Genomic DNA, 22439 nt, shown 5'->3' with positions numbered 1-22439 from the left:
TTTTCTCTTATGAAAAGTACAATGACAAGAGTGGTAAGCAGTCTCAAGCACTTATCCCACCGCTGCCACCAATGTAGGAGGCTGGACTGGCTTGTAGTGAGTACCAAGGGGTACTTGCACCTTGCACCAGGCCCAGTTATCCCTTATTAGTGTATAGGGTGTCTAGCAGCTTAGGCTGATAGATAATGGTAGCTTAGCAGAGCAGCTTAGGCTGAACTAGGAGACGTGTGAAGCTACTACAGTACCACTTAGTGTCATATGCACAATATCATAAGAAAACACAATACACAGTTATACTAAAAATAAAGGTACTTTATTTTTATGACAATATGCCAAAGTATCTTAGAGTGTACCCTCAGTGAGAGGATAGGAAATATACACAAGATATATATACACAATAGCAAAAATATGCAGTATAGTCTTAGAAAACAGTGCAAACAATGTATAGTTACAATAGGATGCAATGGGGAAACATAGGGATAGGGGCAACACAAACCATATACTCCAAAAGTGGAATGCGAACCACGAATGGACCCCAAACCTATGTGACCTTGTAGAGGGTCGCTGGGACTATTAGAAAATAGTGAGAGTTAGAAAAATAACCCTCCCCAAGACCCTGAAAAGTGAGTGCAAAGTGCACTAAAGTTCCCCTAAGGACAAAATAGTTGTGTTAGAGGAATAATGCAGGAAAGACACAAACCAGCAATGCAACAACTGTGGATTTCCAATCTAGGGTACCTGTGGAACAAGGGGACCAAGTCCGAAAGTCACAAGCAAGTCGGAGATGGGCAGATGCCCAGGAAATGCCAGCTGCGGGTGCAAAGAAGCTTCGACTGGACAGAAGAAGCTGAGGTTTCTGCAGGAACGAAAAGGGCTAGAGACTTCCCCTTTGGTGGACGGATCCCTCTCGCCTTGTAGAGTTGTGCAGAAGTGTTTTCCCGCCGGAAGGACGCCAACAAGCCTTGCTAGATGCAAATCGTGCGTTTGGCGTTTTTGGACGCTGCTGGGGCCCAGGAGGGACCAGGAGGTCGCAAATTGGACCTGAAGAGAGAGGGGACGTCGAGCAAGACAAAGAGCCCTCACTGAATCAGGTAGCACCCGGAGAAGTGCCAGAAACAGGCACTACGAGGATGCATGAAACAGTGCTCGCTGAAGTTGCACAAAGGAGTCCCACGTCGCCGGAGACCAACTTAGAAAGTCGTGCAATGCAGGTTAGAGTGCCGTGGACCCAGGCTTGGCTGTGCACAAAGGATTTCCGCCGGAAGTGCACAGGGGCCGGAGTAGCTGCAAAGTCGCGGTTCCCAGCAATGCAGCCCAGCGAGGTGAGGCAAGGACTTACCTCCACCAAACTTGGGCTGAAGAGTCACTGGACTGTGGGGGTCACTTGGACAGCGTCGCTGGATTCGAGGGACCTCGCTCGTCGTGCTGAGAGGAGACCCAAGGGACCGGTAATGCAGCTTTTTGGTGCCTGCGGTTGCAGGGGGAAGATTCCGTCGACCCACAGGAGATTTCTTCGGAGCTTCTGGTGCAGAGAGGAGGCAGACTACCCCCACAGCATGCACAAGCAGGAAAACAGTCGAGAAGGCGGCAGGATCAGCGTTACAGAGTTGCAGTAGTCGTCTTTGCTACTATGTTGCAGGTTTGCAGGCTTCCAGCGCGGTCAGCGGTCGATTCCTTATCAGAAGGTGAAGAGAGAGATGCAGAGGAACTCGGCTGAGCTCATGCATTCGTTATCTAAAGTTTCCCCGGAGACAGAGACCCTAAATAGCCAGAAAAGAGGGTTTGGCTACCTAGGAGAGAGGATAGGCTACTAACACCTGAAGGAGCCTATCAGCAGGAGTCTCTGACGTCACCTGGTGGCACTGGCCACTCAGAGCAGTCCAGTGTGCCAGCAGCACCTCTGTTTCCAAGATGGCAGAGGTCTGGAGCACACTGGAGGAGCTCTGGACACCTCCCAGGGGAGGTGCAGGTCAGGGGAGTGGTCACTCCCCTTTCCTTTGTCCAGTTTCGCGCCAGAGCAGGGCTAAGGGGTCCCTGAACCGGTGTAGACTGGCTTATGCAGAATTGGGCACATCTGTGCCCAAGAAAGCATTTCCAGAGGCTGGGGGAGGCTACTCCTCCCCTGCCTTCACACCATTTTCCAAAGGGAGAGGGTGTCACACCCTCTCTCAGAGGAAGTTCTTTGTTCTGCCATCCTGGGCCAGGCCTGGCTGGACCCCAGGAGGGCAGATGCCTGTCTGAGGGGTTGGCAGCAGCAGCAGCTGCAGTGAAACCCCAGGAAGGGCAGTTTGGCAGTACCAGGGTCTGTGCTACAGACCACTGGGATCATGGAATTGTACCAACAATGCCAGGATGGCATAGAGGGGGCAATTCCATGATCATAGACATGTTACATGGCCATATTCGGAGTTACCATTGTGAAGCTACATATAGGTAGTGACCTATATGTAGTGCACGCGTGTAATGGTGTCCCCGCACTCACAAAGTTCAGGGAATTGGCTCTGAACAATGTGGGGGCACCTTGGCTAGTGCCAGGGTGCCCTCACACTAAGTAACTTTGCACCTAACCTTTACCAGGTAAAGGTTAGACATATAGGTGACTTATAAGTTACTTAAGTGCAGTGAAAAATGGCTGTGAAATAACGTGGACGTTATTTCACTCAGGCTGCAGTGGCAGGCCTGTGTAAGAATTGTCAGAGCTCCCTATGGGTGGCAAAAGAAATGCTGCAGCCCATAGGGATCTCCTGGAGCCCCAATACCCTGGGTACCTCAGTACCATATACTAGGGAATTATAAGGGTGTTCCAGTAAGCCAATGTAAATTGGTAAAATTGGTCACTAGCCTGTTAGTGACAATTTAAAAGTAATGAGAGAGCATAACCACTGAGGTTCTGGTTAGCAGAGCCTCAGTGAGACAGTTAGGCACCACACAGGGAACACATACATGCACACCTATGAGCACTGGGGCCCTGTGTGACAGGGTCCCAGTGACACATACATATAGGCCACAACCTTATGAGCACTGGGGTCCTGACTAGCAGGGTCCCAGTGACACATAACAAACATACTGAAAACATAGTGTTTTCACTATGAGCACTGGGGCCCAGCCATCAGGATCCCAGTGAGACAGTGAAAACAGTGACAAACATCCTGACATACACTCACAAACAGGCCAAAAGTGGGGGTAACAAGGCTAGAAAGAGGCTACTTTCTCACAACGTGTACGTCATGCGAAATAGCAGCATCCCTTATGTGATGGAACAGCTACAGAGACAGCGTGTGTGGCTAATTTGTGACTCTGGTTCCCCCAACCTGCCTTGGCTATTGACCCCAGTGAGGAATCCCAGGACAAGGGCAGAGGAACGGTACAATGAGGCCCATGGGCGTACTAGGAGGGTGATTGAGCGGACCTTCGGCCTCCTGAAGGCCAGGTTTAGGTGCCTGCATATGACAGGTGGATCCCTAATGTACTCACCAAAGAAGGTGTGTCATATTATCGTGGCCTGCTGCATGCTTCACAACCTGGCTTTGCGACGCCAGGTGCCTTTCCTGCAGGAGGATGGTCCAGATGGTGGGGTTGTGGCCGCTGTGGAGCCTGCGGAGAGTGAAGAGGAGGAAGACGAAGAGGACGACACAGACAACAGGGACAGAGTGATACAGCAGTATTTTCAGTAACACACAGGTAAGAATCTACTCCTGCATTTTATTTTATCTGTAACAGTACTGGCTCTCTACTGTCTGACCTTTCACCCCAATGTATGGTAACTCTGTTGTGAATTTGCCTTCCTATTTCAGTGATCTGGTCCCCACGGAGTGTCCTCTGGTTTATTTCCCCATGGACTACCGCTGTGTGACACTGGTATGTTGTCATCACAATGTAATTAGACATTTTTGGTTGGTTATATCGAATACATTTGGTTTAAAAAAATAAATAGCAGACTCCTGATGGTTTTTGTGCAATTATTATGTTTATTGAAGTGCAAAAATTGGTGTATAGTTCAAAAAGGGTGATGGGTGATGGTGGAGGCATGTCCATGGCAGAGTCCAGACTCTCGTTCGCACAGGTGCATTGTCCATATGCCTGTGGAAGGTGGAGCAGGGGCAGTTCAAGGGGGACAGGGTGAACAAGTGGGACAGTGGGATGACATCCGGGGGGATCCGTGCATGGCGAGGGTCTTGCCATGCTACTCTGTCTTCTTCCTTGGTCTCAGGCCTTTCTTGCGGGGTGGTTCATGTTCTGCAGGGGGTGGGGTCCGGGTGGCCCGTTGCTGTTGTGTCGGGGCCTCCTGACCACTAGCGTCGGCGGAGGTGGTGGGCTGTTCTTCCTCCATGCTAGTGGCAGGGGCCCTTTGGGGGGCCACATGGTCCCGCAATGTGGTGACAATCTGGTTGAGTGCCATCACGATTGTACCCATTGCGGAACTGATGCTGCGCAGTTCTTCCCGGAACCCCATGTACTGGCCCTCCTGCATGGCCTGGACCTCCTGGAACCTGGCCAGGACCGTCGCCATCGTCTCTTGGGAGTGGTGGTACGCTCCCATGATGGTGGTGAGGGCCTCTTGGACAGTGGGTTCCCTAGGCCTCCCTCTGTCGCACAGCAGCCCTCCCAGTTCCCTTTGTTCCTGGGCCTCTGTCCCCTGGACGGTGTGCCCACTACCGCTGCCCCCAGGTCCCTGTTGTTGTTGGGGTGGTGGGTTGCCCTGGGCGCCCTGTAGTGGAAGACACACCGCTGCTTGACCTGTCCTGGAGACAGAGGCATGGGCCCGCTGGGTGGGAGCTGTGCTGGGGTTTCCAGAGGGGGGTAGGTCTGCTGTGGCCTGTGGCTGCCTGAGGGGAACCGACTGTCTAGAGGTCCTCGATGGTCCGGGCTGGTCATCAGGTTCTAGGTCGACAGAGCTGCTGTCATCACTGGGGGCCTGTTCTGGGGGTGGGATGGACATTTCTGGACCCTCCTGGCCGGTGTGTTGGCGTTCGGGTCCTGCAGAGGTAAAAGAGTATGGTTATTGCTTCTGTGTGTGCCATGGCGTGCGATTTGTGGGTGCCCTTGTCCCCCAGTGCTGGCATTCCCTTGTGGGAGGAGTTGTGAGGGTGGTTTGGGGGGGGGGGATGGGTATGTGCAGTGGTCATGCTTAGGTGATGGGTGTCCATGGTTTGTGTTGGCATTCAGGGGTTGGTGTTGGTTTGGGTGGGTTGTGCTGGTGAGACATTAGCAGGGAGGATATGTGCTGGGGGGTTGGGGGTGAGGGTGGGGGTGTGGGTTGGCATGCTGGTGGTTGGGGGGGTGAAGTAGTTGAGATTAGACTTACCAGAGTCCATTCCTCCGCCTACTCCAGCGAGGCCCTCAGGATGCAGGATGTTCAAGACCTCTTGCTCCCATGCTGTGAATTCGGGTGGAGTGGGTGGGGGTCCGCCGCCAGTCTTCTGCACAGCGATGTTGTGTCTTGACACCATCGTCCGCACCTTCCCCCGTAGGTCGTTCCAGCGCTTTCGGATGTCTTCCCGATTTCTGGGATGCTGTCCCACAGCGTTGACCCTGTCGACGATCCTTTGTCATAGCTCTGCCTTCCTGGCTATTGTGGTGTGCTGCACCTGTGTGCCGAAGAGCTGGGGCTCTACCCTAATTATTTCCTCCACCATGACCCTGAGTTCTTGGTCCGAGAACCTGGGGTGTCTTTGGGGTGCCATGGGGTGGTGTGGATGAGGTGTGGGGTGGTGTTTGTGGTGATGAGTGTAGTGGTGTGTGGTGTTTTGTGCGTAGATGTAGTGTGGGGGATGATGTTGGGTTCCTGTGTGTGTTGTGGTTTGCGTTCCCTGTGCTCTCTCTCTGTGTATTGCGCCTTGTCTCTGAATTTCGATTTGTAGGGGTTTGTGGGTGATGTGGGTGTGTGTTTTATATTGTATTGGGTGTGTGTAAGTGGTGTTTGTATGTGTATCAGGTGTGTGTATTTGTAATTGTCCAATGTGGCAGTGTTTTGAAAAGGTGTGTGTATTTTGAGCGCGGCGGTGTGTACCGCCAATGGGATACCGCGGTTGAAAAACCGCCGCGTGGATTCGTGGGTCGTAATGGCATGGGTGTATTTCTGTTGGCGTGACGGTGGAGGTTTGGTCATCTCCAGTTTATCGCTGACCGCTGATGTGGCGGCCTGCAGTCGAGGTCGGGTTTTTGGCGGTTTGGCAGTTGTGGGTCAGAATGACCCTGGCGGGTTACTGCGGCCGCGGCGGTGTTCTGGCGGTCTTCTGACCGGCGGTAACTGCCTTTTACCGCCAGGGTCAGAATGACCCCCTATGTGTCACTCAAGTTATAGCTTAAATACATTTTGGAAATTCAACAATTTTTTCCAAACATCTCCTTCTGAAAATACATGTTTTCCTCTCAAATATGCAATTTTGAATGTTGCTCTACATTTATTAATTCAACCTAGGTAAAGCTTCTATATTAGTAGACTGGGTTGAACACAGGAGAGCTACTTACCCATAGATGGAGAGCTATCAGTAGGTCATGAGCTACTCGGAGATGCCTGATTTATCATATCATATGCTTTCCATTTCAGTAGTTACTGCTGAAGGTGGGTGAAATATAATTTTTAATTGTCCATTGACCCGAATTAGGAAAGAATCAGGATTATAACAAGTTCTCATGTAGAATTACTGGGAGGTGATCTTTCATTGCATTTAGTCAAATAAGTTTTATAGCAAAAGCTATGTGTGTTTTGTCAGGGAGTCCAGCCACTTGCTCCCACCAATGACTGACCCATCATACGAGGATCTCTTCAGAGCAATTAAGACTCTTAGGGACATATGTACGAACACATTTTCCCATAGACACAAAATGGGTAAAACTCTTTGCTACATCTGGCCCTTAGTGAATAAGCTGTATCAACATTCAGCTGTGAGATAAAACACTTTCTGAGGGTAGCTATTTTCATCTACCGGCAAGCTTCAACACTCTTCTAGAAATCAGAAATTATTCATTGGCTATGATTGGTCCCCTTTTCTGCTTTACTTAATAAATCATTTTTCAACCGACCTCCACTCGGTTGAGTCTTAACATACTTTAAGTCTAAGTTTGGACAACGCAGATGTCAAACAGACCAGTAGCTTACAATGTTCATAAAGTGGCCTTTGGGTCCACCCCTTTTAACCACTGACTTTCTCCGTAAAGCCCTTTTCAGTCATTTGCTTGAAATTTTGTTGATATTTTTTGTGGTTCAGCACTATGGAGTATTAATCTTTCAGCAAATGCTATTGTTTTTCCTTCCATCTCGAGCCAAGAGATTTTGAACTGCATGAGTGACTATTTTAAAACTTTAGCCCTCTCTGTGCACTATGTGCTGTTTTTTTCCTGTTCTTTTACCTTTGCCTTTTTGTGCTGAATTATTGCATTGTGGTGTGTTATACTGTCATTGTTGTGTTGCCTTCTGTTTTGTTTTCCTGCGCCCTTTGTTCTTCAGTTGTGTTGCTATATTGCTTTATAATATGACTTTGTGTTATGTTCTGTTGTTTGCTTTACAGACAACACATCCCGTTACATTTCAAGACAAAGGCAGAACATCCCTTCAAATTTTCAGTGACAACAGATTAGCACTGTATAAGGTAGTAAAATACCACTCCTCCATGTTTTCACCTATTTAGGACATCAGTCAGTCCCAGACCTTAAAAGATAGCACTCTAGATCCTCAATTTGGCCCTCATGTGTTCCCCCTTTACTCACGGACCCAGAAATAACAGGTTTAGTTCTGCTCTAATCTGCACACATTTACTACCTGCTTGAAGTAGGTGTTAAATGTTTGAAGTTTTTTTTAATTCGCCCTGGGATGGTGGAAGGGTTAGAGCAGGCAGAGTTTCTTTAATTTCAAAGGGAGACGTTTTTTCTGCTCTCCCATTCTGAAGTATGTCGGTGGGCAGGGCTGAGCACAGCAGCTGTCCACAGCCTCTTGCATTTTGCGCATCTCAGGAAAGACTAAAGCCCACATTTAAGAGGGCCTATTGCCTTCTTCCGCCACATTAACTTAATTTTTTATGCTATATTTACAAAGTATTGCACCACTTTGAAACACCTTGCGCCAAATTATGCCTGCTCCAGGCATTATGTATGCAAGGGAAGCATTGCCCCGTTAGGGGGGCCACAAAAATGGCGCAGTGGAATCTAAGAGATTCCACTGTGCCATTTTTAGTGGCTATTTTTAATGCATGCACAGAGCAGGGATTAAAAGGGGGCATTCCATTGTTTTCAATGGGGCCATATGCAATGTTCCCTCTAATTTTTTTCCACTGTGTGCGGCAGTGTGCGGTCTCTGTGCGCTGCAGCCAAGGATACGTGCGCCAAGAAATTGACCATTCACGTGCGCGCAGCGCAAAACTAGCCAAGATCTTTGGCATTAGCCTCTCCATACCACTAAAGCAACGTGATAATGCATGTAAACAACTATGAAGTACGACAATGATGGAAAAGTTGATAACAGCACATTTTCTACTGTTCTGAAGCATTTCCTAGCTCATTAACCATTAATTTTCAACATAAATATCACTTGCTCGCTTGTATGCTAAGGTACGCCAAATGATGTTTAAAACACTCCCCGCGGCCTTTAAACGCTGTTTGCATTGACTTCAATCCAGATTCAAATATGAGCATTTTCTGCAATAGGAGAGCACAACTATCGCTCTAAAAGGCTTATTCTGATGGATACAACTACCTGTGGATTCCTCACCTAATGAATACTCCCATTGCGCCAGCACTCGACGGAAATCTTCTTCCTAGCTTCTGCACGTCGACGAGGACGTCACATTTGCCCACGCGACGCCGTCTGACGTCATACAGGCAATAAGAGGTCCTCGCCGACGTGCCGACGTCAGTTCCCTTTTTTCCGTGCCATTCAAAACGGTTATCTTCGAGGGAGCTACTGTTGCTGTTCGACAGTTATAGTGTGTTTTTTGGCTGTATTTTTTCTCTGAGATTACAATGTCGCAGAGGAAGTCAGAGGAAGTCAGGTTTTAAGCCCTGTCGTGAGTGTGGGGGCAAAATGTCGGTAACGACCCACATTCCGACTGTTTGTGGTGTCTAAGTTCCGATCATGATTTTGGCAGGTGTGATTCATGTCAGCATATGAATCCGAAGGCCCTGAAAGAGCGGGAGGCCAAGCTTTTTATGGCGAAGTCGAAAAAGAAGAGTCACCATCGAAAATCCTCGTCACCGAAGTCTCATCGGCGCCATCGGGACTCCTGGCGTCGTCGAGAATCACGGCGCCGGTCGAGTAAAGAGAGGTCTCGGTCGAGGTCACCATCGACATGGCGTCGGAAGACTTGGGAGGTCAGTCCCACAGTCACTCCACATCCGTTGACGCCGTTGCCTTCTCCAGCCTCACCGACTTCGCCCGGGTCTTCTGGCCAGCCGCCTTCAGTGTTTGAGGTTCCACAGCCTCAAATGTTTTCTCCGACGTTACAGACGTCGAGGCCGGCGTCGGTGTCGCCTTCGATCCAGGCACCCCAGTACCCGGCTTTTCCGGCCCCTGGAGCCGATAATACCGCATTTTTAAATGCGATGTTCTCCATCTTTCAGCAGATGGCTTCAGGTAGTGCACCGGCTGGGCCTTCGGGCCCTTTGGCTTTTAACATGGGTGCTCCGGCTCCGCTGCGACCAGCACCCTTTATGCCCTTTCTCCCCCTGGGGAACGTGGGCTCGGTGCCGGTGTCGGCTACGGTGGCTCCAGAGACTTCGGCTCCGAGAGTTTCGGCTCCAGCGGCTTTGGGGTTTCGGCCAGTGACGCCGTCTAAGCCTTCTACGACTCCGAAGCAGTCTTCTCTCCATCCGACTCCTGGTTCGGCGCCGAAGGTACCTGTGGCGCCTGTAGTCCCGACGTCGGACGGATCCGGAGATCGGCGTCGTTCTTCGATATCTGCTGACGACATGTCGACGCCGAGGATTGAGGAGAGGCTGCACTCGAGGAGGCTTGCTCTCCTTCTCCTGGAAGAACAGGAGTATCAGCAGAACCTGGAGGAAGGAGAGATTGAGGACTCTCATGAGGGTCTCCATGGGCTGGACACGGCTAGTGGCCTAGATACTTCCCCTGAGTGGGACTTGTCATCTCCTGGGGAGTATACAGAAGAGGCAGCCACTTTTCATGCTGTTATAAGGAAGGCAGCTAACTTCTTGGAACTGCCTTTGCCGGTGACTGAGGCGAAGCAGAATCTGTTGACAGAGGTGTTGCACCCGGCCTCTACATCAGCGGAGCCACTTTTGCCGTTCAACGAGGCGATGCTGGAACCTGTTTCGGAGGTCTGGAAGAAGCCGGTGTCTTCTCCAGCTGTCAATAGGTCTGTGGCTAGGAGATATCGGGCTGCACCGTCTGACCCTGGCTTTCTTCCCAGACATCCAACACCTGAAAGCTTGGTGGTCCAGGCTTCCTGCTCGGCAAGATCTGCGCCTGGGTCTTTTCCATCTGTGCCATCGGATAGAGACTCCAAGAAGATGGACATAGCATCCAAAAAGGTGTTCTCGTCATGTAGCATGGCATTAAAGTCCACCAATGCTACGTGTATTTTAGGGAGGTACATTTAGGCTCTGATGGACGAAATTACATCTACGCATACGGGGGTCCCTCAAGGGCTATTGAATCTGGTATCGGACGCTCAAGCTGCTGCAACTCAGGTTATCCAATCTGGGTTGGATACAACTGACTCTGTGGCTAGAGCAATGGGTACTGCTGTAGTTACGAGGAGGCAGGCTTGGCTTCGTAACTCAGGGTTTTCATCAGATGTACAGTCGACCCTGCTAGACCTCCCTTTTGATGGGGACAAGCTCTTTGGTGCCAAGGCAGATTCAGCCTTGGAGAGGTTTAAGGAGAGCAGGGCCATGGCCAAGTCGCTAGGGTTGCAAGCCACTTCTTCTGCCTCCTCCAGATTTTTTAGGAGGTTTCGAGGATTTGGTCGTGGCTCCTCCTCCTCCTTTCGGGGGAAATTCCAGCAGCCTACCTCCTCTCTCTCCTATAGATCTTTTAGAGGGAAGGGTAGGGTCCGAACCAGGGGAGCCTCTCAACAGCACTCTGCCTCTTCCTCTTCCTCTGGAGGGGTGCAGCAGGGGAAGCAGCCTTAGGCTTCCACCAATTCCCACTCACTCTTTTCCCATAGGGGGGAGGTTACTGTATTTTCTCCACAAGTGGGAGGTCATCACATCAGACTTCTGGGTTACCAGCATTGTGGGAAAAGGCTACACTCTTCCCTTTCGGGAGTTTCCGCCCCCCATCCCGCCCATCTTATTGTTCAGAAGAACACCTCCTGTTATTAGAACAGGAGGTTCAAGTCCTCCTTTCAAAGGGCGTGGTGGAGTTGGTTCCAGAGCAGGAAAAGGGTCAAGGTTGTTACTCAAGGTACTTCCTGATTCCCAAGAAGGATGGTCGGTTGAGACCAATCCTGGACCTGAGGATTTTGAATTGGTTCCTCAAACAGGAAAAGTTCAAGATGCTGACCCTAGCTCAGGTGCTTTTGGCGTTGAACAAGGGAGACTGGATGGTGTCTGTCGACTTGCAGGATGCTTGCTTTCATATCCCGATACTCAAGTCGCACAGGAAGTATCTCCGGTTTGTGGTGGGGTCGCAGCACTATCAGTTTGCGGTCCTCCCATTTGGTCTTACTTCAGCACCTCGAGTCTTCACAAAGGTGATGTCGGTGGTTGCGGCAGAGCTCAGAAGGAAGGGGATAGCAGTATTCCCGTACCTGGACGACTGGATGATCAAAGCCAAGTCCCCGGAGCTTGTGTTGCATCATCTGCAGTCGACAACCCAGTTGTTGTTCGACCTGGGCTTTTCGGTGAACGTGCCCAAATCTCACCTAGAGCCCTCTCAGCGCCTCCTGTTCATAGGGGCAGTACTGGATACAACATTGAATCGAGCCTTTCCTCCGCCTCAGCGGATTCAAGACATTCAGGCGTTGGTTCCAATGTTTCAAAGTGGAGCGGTCATTCCAGTCCTCAAGGTCCTACGTCTGCTCGGTCTGTTTGCCTCCTGCATACTGTTGGTCATGCATGCTCGCTGGCACATGAGGGCTCTTCAGTGGTGCCTCCGAGGGCAGTGGTCTCAACACAAAGGAGATCTCGAAGGTTCTGTAAAGATCTCCAGAGATGCTGCCACGGATTTGAAGTGGTGGATTGCGGGCGACAATCTTTCCTGGGGAAGGCCGTTCACGCAGCCTCCACCAGTGACCACGGTCATAACGGATGCTTCCACTCTAGGGTGGGCAGCTCATCTGGGGGACCTGGAGATCAAAGGGCTTTGGTCTCCAGAGGAACAGATGTTTCATATCAATCTGTTGGAGTTACGGGCTGTACGTCTGGCTCTCAAGGCCTTCCTCCCATCCCTTCGCGTTCAGTCGGTTCAGGTCCTGACGGACAATACTACAGCGATGTGGTATATAAACAAACAGGGAGGAGTGGGGTCGTACCTTCTCTGCAGAGAAGCTCTTCGGCTATGGTCCTGGGCAAAGGACCATCAGATTTGTTTGGTAGCAAATCATCTGGCCGGAGTCTTGAATGTACGTGCGGACAGTTTCCTGGGATAGATCTGTTTGCCACCCGGGAGAACTCGCACTGCCCGTTATTCTGCAACCTCCAGTATCCGGTGCAAGGAGCATTGGGGGACGCATTTCAGAGAACCTGGTGCGACCAGTTGCTTTACGCGTTTCCCCCCATACCCTCGATTCCTCGAGTGTTGAGGAAAATTCGCCAAGACCGGGCCCAAGTAATCTTAATTGCTCCGGATTGGCCAAGGAGGGTGTGGTATTCCGACCTTCTCCAACTCTCACTGTGCCCTCCGCTCCGTCTCCCTCTCAGGGCAGACCTCCTCTCGCAATCGCAGGGGCAGGTTTTATACCCCAACCTCCAGAGCCTGCACCTTCATGCCTGGAGATTGAGCGGGGCAACCTGAGTTCCTTTTCTCTCCCGCCTGATGTAGTGGATGTTATCTTAGCGGCCAGGCGACACTCCACCAAATCTATCTACGCTAATAGGTGGTCTAAATTTGTGGTATGGTGTGGAGAGAGGCAGATTGATCCCTTACGTGCTCATTTGTCGGATGTTTTATCTTTTGCTTTGTCTTTAGCACAGAGGGGTTGTGCAGTGGCTACTGTTAAGGGTTACTTGTCTGCCTTGTCAGCCTTTATTTGTCTTCCAGACCAGCCTTCGTTATTTAAATCTCCTATAGTACTTAGATTCTTGAAGGGCCTTATGAATACATTTCCTCCAAATCCTTTCGTTATGCCTCAATGGGATTTGTCCTTGGTCCTAACTTTCCTTATGGGGTCCCCTTTTGAGCCTATGCATTCTTGCCCCATAAGATTATTAGTTCTTAAGACAGTTTTCCTGGTTGCTATAACATCTGCAAGGAGAGTGAGTGAGTTGCAGGCTCTATCGGTAAAACCCCCTTATACAACTTTTTATGGGGATAAGGTGGTGTTGAGGACCAAGGCTGCTTTCCTTCCGAAGGTTGTTTCACCCTTTCATTTGGCTCAGACAATTACTCTTTCCACGTTTTATCCTCCGCCTCATCCTTCAAAGGAGAGAGACTACACCGCTTGGACCCAAAGAGGGCGTTAAGCTTTTACATAGACAGGACAAAGGATTTCAGGCTGGAGGATCAGCTTTTCATCGGTTACGTGGGAAAGAGGAGAGGAAAGGCAGTCCACAAGAGAACACTCTCCAGGTGGGTTGTTCTTTGCATTAAAATGTGTTACTCTTTAGCAAAGAAGGATCCCCCTGATGGTATAAGAGCTCATTCCACCAGAGCTAAGTCGGCCTCCTCGGCCTTGGCTAGAGGTGTTCCTGTGGTCGACATCTGCAAGGCCGCAACTTGGTCGTCCCTTCATACTTTTGCGAAACATTACTGCTTGGACTCTGAGGTCAGAAGGGACGGCCATTTTGCACGGTCAGTGCTGCAGGATTTCTTGGTTTGACCATTCAGGCACCCACCACCGAGTGCGGTACTGCTTTGGGACTCTATTCATTAGGTGAGGAATCCACAGGTAGTTGTATCCATCAGAAGAACGAGTTACTTACCTTCGGTAACAACTTTTCTGGTGGATACATTAGCTACCTGTGGATTCCTCACGGTCCCACCCGCCTCCCCGTTGCCTGTTTGGTCTGACCAAGTAATTCTTGAGTGTGCTCCTCTTGGTTTTGAGGATTGGTATATATCATGTGTATATGCTTATGTGTATATATATATATATATATATATTTATATATAGTTCATATATTTATTTACTTGTTTAAAAAAAAAAAAGACAAGAAATTGGTAGATCGACTTTTCAGAATGATGTATTTGTTTGAAATGTCATTAAATATTGCTATGGTTCTTTCATCTCAATGGATTATTATTCTCAGGCACGTAAAAAATGTTGGTACTGACGTCGGCACGTCGGCGAGGACCTCTTATTGCCTGTATGACGTCAGACGGCGTCGCGTGGGCAAATGTGACGTCCTCGTTGACGTGCAGAAGCTAGGAAGAAGATTTCCGTCGAGTGCTGGCGCAATGGGAGTATTCATTAGGTGAGGAATCCACAGGTAGCTAATGTATCCACCAGAAAAGTCGTTACCGAAGGTAAGTAACTCGTTCTTTGAGCTGAGAAAGTGATAATGCATATAAACAACTATGAAGTACGACAATGATGGAAAAGTTGATAACAGCACATTTTCTACTGTTCTGAAGCATTTCCTAGCTCATTAACCATTCATTTTCAACATAAATATCACTTGCTCGCTTGTACGCTAAAGTACGGCAAATGATGTTTAAAACACTCCCGCGGCCTTTAAACGCTGTTTTCATTGACTTAAATCCAGATTCAAATATGAGCATTATCTGCCTTAGGGGAGCACGTATATCGCTCTAAAAGGCTTATTTAGGCTTAGAAAGTGATAACGCATATAAACTACCACAAAGTGCAGGAATGGTGGAACAACGTGCGTGCTTGCCAAAGGGGCCAGCGCGATGGGGGAAGGAAAGATGCGCGCGCTCGCGCGCGCGCGCGCGCCTTACAGGGATTATTGGCCATATGTACTCTGCAGGATTAGCACCAACATGTCAACGCTAATCCTACACAGTACACCAATAGCGTCAAAACTTTTGACGCTATTTTCCCTACCCTGTGCCATGGTGTGCCATATATATTAAATACGGCTCACATATGGTGGCGGTAGGGGGGCACTAAGGGGCGCAAGAAAAGAGGCGCTTCACTGGATGCATAGCTACTTTTCTTAAATTCAGCCTAAAATGTGCTCTACATCTGGCAGATTTGACCCTATTGGGCCATCTTTACATGATATGTTGCCGTGGTATAAGCTACATATATTCTGTTGAAACAGAGTAGCTCGAGATCAGCTATTTGTAGTTTAAAATGCAGATCGTGCAAAGGCCGCCCCCGCAGGGGGCATAAAGGGCCCGCGCCTTAACGGCTGCCTTGGCCCGGAAGGGACCGGTCAAACCGTTTTTTAGGGAACAAGCGCAACAACCAGGTGGTGGCGCGCCCCCACCCCAGTGTGCCAGCAGGGAGGGGGGGAGCACAAAAACCAAACAACCAATGGGGGGGTTGCTATCGTTTAAACCCCCCAATCCAAACGGCGAATTTAATCTAGGGGGGCAAAGAAAGGTGCATTTAAGGAGCGCGGTCCCGTGTGTTTTTTTCACTCACGATCAGGACAACGCGCTCGCACCTCGGAAGAAGAGAAACCGGAGAAACAGACCAGTTCACATACCCTAGGATTTATGTAAGGGGACCGCTCACCCCGAGCGACGCAATCCTACAGCAGCAGCAGGACCACCAACGCCGGCTCTCCAAGCTAGCTGATCGGATCCAGAAGCACTCCTCAGGACCACTCGACCAGCTCCAAAAGCAACTTGCAAACAGGGAATCCCCGGATACCCACTCTGACGGACGAGGATCCTGAGACCGACACGCCTCTTTCTCAGAAGCACAACGCTGGACCAACGGGCCAGCTCCAGTAACTCCGTGTAGCCCCATAGACCGGTACGCCCCGCTGCACCCGCTGCCTCCACCTCGTTGCTCCAGCGCCGGAGCAAGCAGTCAACAAGACTCCGTTTCCTGTGGGGGACCGCTTTTTTCTAAGAGACGCGACCCCGCAGGAAGCCTCAGCGTCGGCACGCGAGTAGCACCTAAGGTCCATTCCTCGAAAGGAGGGCTGACTGTAAACAGGGTGGACGCGGACCCCGCGACTGCACGCAGAGATCAACAAACCCTCCCTGCTGTCATTAAGGGCTGCCCAGCAAAGCCCAACCCGACCAACCACAACATCCAAGCCCTCTCTTTGAAAGGGCTTGCTTTAGAACTCCGGTCCCCGGGTCCACCGACCCTTTGTGCTCCGGGGGACAGCACGGCTGTGTGACCTGACCCCGTTCGAGCACCTACAGTAAGGCACTTGCTCCGGGGGACAGCACAGTCGCGTGATGCGACCCCGAGCAAACAGGAGCATTGTACACCCTCCTGCACGAACAGCATCCGTTTACGGGGGACCCAGGACACCCAAGGGTTTTTTCAGCCGGGTAAACCCTAGTAGAAGCTCCTGCATCAGTGCCCTGAAAGAACAACAATTCAGTGAAGGGACGGGTCCCTCTGCCCAAATTCACTTGTGTGCCACACGGTCCCAGCATCATCCAAGCCATCCCAGCCTCTGACAAGACACTGTTTGAGAACCTAGGCCAGAGGCCAAGAAACTTCCCCTTTGAGCCAGCCCACCATGGATGAGGATCAGGTAGTTGAGCAGCAAGACGACTTGGAAAGGATGATTGCCCACGTGTGTGCAGAGGCTCTAAAACGCGGCAAGGACTGGCTGCGCGCAAAGATGGTGGATACATCTGAAGAATCCCGAGCGCAGGAGGCCCCAGCACTTGCGAATTTACCGGACGAGGCGGGCGCAACAGAGCGGAGTTCTCCCCCATCGCAGAAGGCAAGCAAGCGGCAGAAGTCTGAGGGGAAACCTGCAAGGAAGACAGCCAAAAGACCAAGGGCCACGGTTCGGAGTACCGAGGAGGACACAGCGCCAAAGCAGGGGTCCAGCATAGCACGAGCGCCAGCAGAGGGTGAGCATATAAGCGCGATTATTCAAGAATGCTTTAAATCACTTGCGCCACTGCTGTTGCGGGGTAATGGGGTGGGCACAGAAGGGATCGGTCCCTTAGACAGGCAGGCAAGCACCCAGGCAGCGGCCAGGGAGCACCATTCCTCTGGGGCCCAATAGCAGCTTGGAGTGCGACAACAAAAATACCAGATACTACACTTAACACGGGAAACGCACCCGAATCCTACACGAGACCATCCCTGGGGGCCCCCTCCATGACAACTAGGGCAGCAGACCTTGCAACAGCCATCCCCCTGACAGTAAAGGAACGTATATGGAGAAAAGAATTTATAAACATTTTTACACTACTAGAAATACAACTAGAAGGTTTAGATCTTACTGTATGTGACAAAAAAGATGATGACAGAAGGGAGAGGAAGAGAGCTAGGAAAGATAGGAATTTTGAGAACTGGTTAGACGCTTTCAGAATTATGGCCTGTGTCATAGTTGAGAAATTCCCACGCTGCGCCACTGACCTCTGGTTGTACGAATCTAAAATACACGAAGCGCACCGCCAGTTCCCAGGGGATGCCTGGCTAGAGTACGACAAGAGTTTTAGGCTAAAAATGTAAGCCCACCCAGAGATGGAGTGGAACCAGGAGGATGTCTCCAGCTACATCCATAAAATGATGGTTGCAAGAGAAGCGAGTGCATGGGCAGGCAAAGGGGAACAGTCCTTTCGGAATGCACACAACAAGGGGAGGCATGGCAAATACAAAACATCACATAGACACAAAACCTGTCACAACAATAAAACACAGGGGGACGGGGGCCCACAAGCCATTTGCTGGAAGTTTGAGACAGACGAGTGCTCCTGGGGGCAGAGCTGCAAATTTAGACACTCCTGCTCCACCTGTGGGGACGAACACCCGGTGTCCACTTGTAGGAAGCACAAGTCAGACAAAAAAGATAAGAAGAAGAAGCAATAATACCAACCCCCCCACCAGTCTTAAAACCAACCAACTGGAATTCAAACTGGCCAATTCTCCAATCAATACAGACATCCTGAGAAGACTAGCTAATGAGTATTATAACAAAAAAGAGGCAAGCACATTAGTAAAAGGCTTTGAGGAAGGCTTCATTATCCCAGTGAAAAGACGCATAGCTGGGGGGATCCCTAAAAGTTTTAAATCGGCTAGAGACCAACCACAGGTAGTCATCCAAACAATTGAGAAGGAATTGAGGCTTGGGCGCATAGAGGGCCATCTCCACGCCCCCCTCCCCTTAGACTTAATCATCTCACCATTAGGGGTGGTACCCAAGAAGGAGCCCGGCCAATTCAGACTAATACACCACCTATCTTTCCCTGAAGGCACATCAGTTAATGATAGCATCCCGGAAGAAGCTTGTGCAGTGGGTTATGCCACACTGGACGATGCAATCAACATGATTAAAGCGACAGGCAAAAGGGCTCTATTAGCAAAGGTGGACATTGAGTCAGCATTCCGATTGCTGCCTGTACACCTGGGCAGTTTTCATCTGCTAGGTTTCCAACACAAGGGCCAGCTTTTCGTGGACAAAGCTATGCCAATGGGGTGTTCCATCGCATGCACATATTTTGAACAATTTAGCACATTCTTGGAATGGGCGCTGCACAGGAGGCACCCGACAGGGGGGGAAATGCATTATCTAGACGATTTCCTATTCGTAGGGGGAGCTGACGATAGGACATGCTCCAGCTTACTACAAGCCTTTCACTCACTGACAGAAGAGATGGGGGTCCCTCTAGCAGTTGACAAGACGGTTGGTCCCACCACATCACTTGTATTCCTAGGCATAGAGCTAGACACAGTAGCCGGAACCTCCAGATTACCAGAGGAGAAAGTGGCAGATTTAAGAGCAGATATCAGGTCCCTGCTAGGGAAGCAGAAAGCAACCCTTGGGGAATTACAGAGCATGGTTGGCAAACTCAATTTCGCAACCAGAGTGATCCCAGCAGGCAGAGTCTTTGCCAGACGACTCAGCAGGCTGACAGCAGGGCTGCGTTTGAAACACCATCACGTGAGATTAGGCAGGGGGGTCAAAAGTGATCTCGCCATGTGGCACTTTTTTCTAGAGGATTTTAATGGTCGGCTCATCTGGAGGGATGGCTGGATATCTGCTAGAGAGATCTCGCTTTACACAGACGCCGCAGGGGGCTGTGGTTTTGGGGCCATCCTAGGGAGGGAATGGTGCGCAGACAAGTGGCCTCCCAGGTGGTACGAATTAGGGATTAACAGAAATATCACATTTCTGGAGTTATTTCCCATAGTAGTAGCCTTGACAATCTGGAAAGCCCATTTGCAAAACTTAAAAATAACATTGTGGTCTGATAATCTAAGTGTGGTCATGGAAATAAACAAAGGGTCTGCTTCATGCCCCAATACACTGAGGCTTCTAAGGCACCTGGTACACATCCAACTCAAAGGTAACCTGGACATCAGGGCCAGACACGTCCAGGGCATAAAGAACTCACGGGCGGATGCCCTTTCTCGTTCCCAGATGGACAAGTTCAGGAAGCTCGCCCCAGAAGCAAACAGCAGGATGACACCTTTTCCAGCAGGGCTGTGGGACCTGGCGGAACAGACCTGTCCCTATTAGTTCAGAGCGCACTCACACCAGAGACACAACGGAGATATACTAAATACGCCAAGGTCCTCATGGTCGTTGGGGGGCTAGAATCCCTAACCGACCCAATAGCAATCAGAGCAGCTGCAGAACATTTCATCATGTGGGCTTTCAAGCAGGGGAAAACAAAGTCCTGGGCTCAGGCACACCTGGCGGCGGTGGCTCATTTTTCAAAACTACACATGGGTACAGATCCCACTGCCTCACACTACATCAAAACTGCAATGAAAGGCTGGAAACGCCTCGGGCACAAAAAAGACACCAGACACCCCATCGATTTTAACAAATTGAGCCTCTTAATAGATCTACTTCAACCCATAGTAGAGAACCGGTATGAACTCTTAGTGTTCAGATCGGCATTCACCTTAGCCTTCTTCGGGGCATTTAGAGTGGGCGAGCTGGTGGCATCAGCGAGAAATTCAGGGGGCAACTCTTGCCTGCAAATAGGGGATTGCCACGTGGAACCTGACAGGGTACGCTTAACCCTGAGACGATCCAAAACGGACCAGTTGGGCAGGGGCACTGACATCGTCCTGAAATGTATAGATCAAACAAAGTATTGCCCGGTCTGCAGCATAAAGGAATATTTAGTGGTACGCCCCCTGGGACCAGGCCCCCTGTTCAAACACGCCAATGGGGACCACCTGAGCAGATTTAAATTTACTGCGGTCATGCGGAAAACACTAGGGAAGGGTGGCTTGCTCCCAGCAGACTTTAGTTCACATTCATTTCACATCCGGCGGCCACCACAGCCACCAGTTTAGGCTTAGATCCAAGAGCAATCAAAGCGGTTGGCAGATGGCGGTCAAAAGCATACAAAGGTTACATTCACCCACACCTATTGTGATGGTATCTTGTCATTACAGTAACAGATGCACCCCCCCAGACTAATTTGCGTGATAGGTCACTCATTCATATCCAGGCTACAAGCATGGTGGAAGCAAAACAAGAAGTTGAGCGTAGGAGAAATTCCGGCAGATTCAATCAAATGGATGGGTTCTCCGGGCATGAAATGGTCACAGCTCCAACTGACCCTGCACAAGCGATTAGAGTCCGGGCAGAAACACCCAGGTACGTTAATTATACACCTGGGAGGGAATGATTTGACCACTTTGGGAAGAAAGGTACTCCTGAATGACATCAGGGGAGCTATATGGAACCTTACCAGGCTTTTTGGGAAAACCACCATCATCTGGTCAGAAATAATCCCCAGAATCACTTGGCGGGGAGCAACATCAGACAAAGCGGTAGACAACTCCAGGAGAAAGCTAAACATCGCGGTCGCCAAGCACTGCAAAATTAACGGTTTGGAAAGCATCCGCTATGGCTTGATCCACCCCAGGTGACCAGAGATCTATGCGCCGGACGGCGTCCATTTTTTTATCGTCAGAAGGGATGGGAATTTTCTGGTCCAATCTAGCAGCAGCAATGGAGTAAAAAAAAAAAAAAGGGTGATTGTGGAAACTGGCGGAGCTGCCATGAGACGTGAGCCTCTCTGGCAGCGTGGCGTAAAGAAATGAGGTTTTACCAAATAATTGATCAGAAGACACACCTAGTAAGGGGGTGTGTGAACAAAAGCCAGACACCTGGGGATGCCTTACAGCAGGGTGTAAGATGGCCAAACATGGGGAGTAAGCGGAACACGGAACTCGCAGCCCAGACCCGCCAAGTCGAATGACAGGGCATAGGACACGCCAGGTAGCGAGTTGGGCCTAATCCAAAGAACTTGAAGCTACCCCCTAAACAACATGGTAAAGCAAAACTCTATTGGAGTGAGCCCCTCCAAAAAGAAAGGTGGGACTGCCTAAACAATCGAAGGGCAAAAGGAGGCGTGAGAAATGGAGGCCAGGACTTGAGGGCCCACCAGTCACTCACTGCAATTTGTGAAAAGTTTTGGACTTTAGATGTGTTAAAGGAATAAGCTGATTGTAGGAAGTTGGCTCTGTATGTGCTATTTCAAAGTAAGGAATAGCATGCACAGAGTCCAAGGGTTCCCCTTAGAGGTAAAATAGTGGTAAAAATAGATAATACTAATGCTCTATTTTGTGGTAGTGTGGTCGAGCAGTAGGCTTATCCAAGGAGTAGTGTTAAGCATTTGTTGTACATACACATAGACAATAAATGAGGTACACACACTCAGAGACAAATCCAGCCAATAGGTTTTTGTATAGAAAAATATCTTTTCTTAGTTTATTTTAAGAACCACAGGTTCAAATTCTACATGTAATATCTCATTCGAAAGGTATTGCAGGTAAGTACTTTAAGAACTTTAAATCATGAAAATTGCATGTATACTTTTCAAGTTATTGACAAATAGCTGTTTTAAAAGTGGACACAGTGCAATTTTCACAGTTCCTGGGGGAGGTAAGTTTTTGTTAGTTTTACCAGGTAAGTAAGACACTTACAGGGTTCAGTTCTTGGTCCAAGGTAGCCCACCGTTGGGGGTTCAGAGCCACCCCAAAGTCACCACACCAGCAGCTCAGGGCCGGTCAGGTGCAGAGTTCAAAGTGGTGCCCAAAACACATAGGCTAGAATGGAGAGAAGGGGGTGCCCCGGTTCCGGTCTGCTTGCAGGTAAGTACCCGCGTCTTCGGAGGGCAGACCAGGGGGGTTTTGTAGGGCACCGGGGGGGACACAAGCCCACACAGAAATTTCACCCTCAGCAGCGCGGGGGCGGCCGGGCGCAGTGTAGAAACAAGCGTCGGGTTCGCAATGTTA

Source organism: Pleurodeles waltl, chromosome 12 (genome assembly GCF_031143425.1).
Source record: "Pleurodeles waltl isolate 20211129_DDA chromosome 12, aPleWal1.hap1.20221129, whole genome shotgun sequence".
Lineage (NCBI taxonomy): Eukaryota > Metazoa > Chordata > Amphibia > Caudata > Salamandridae > Pleurodeles > Pleurodeles waltl.
This window is presented reverse-complemented; position numbering follows the sequence as displayed.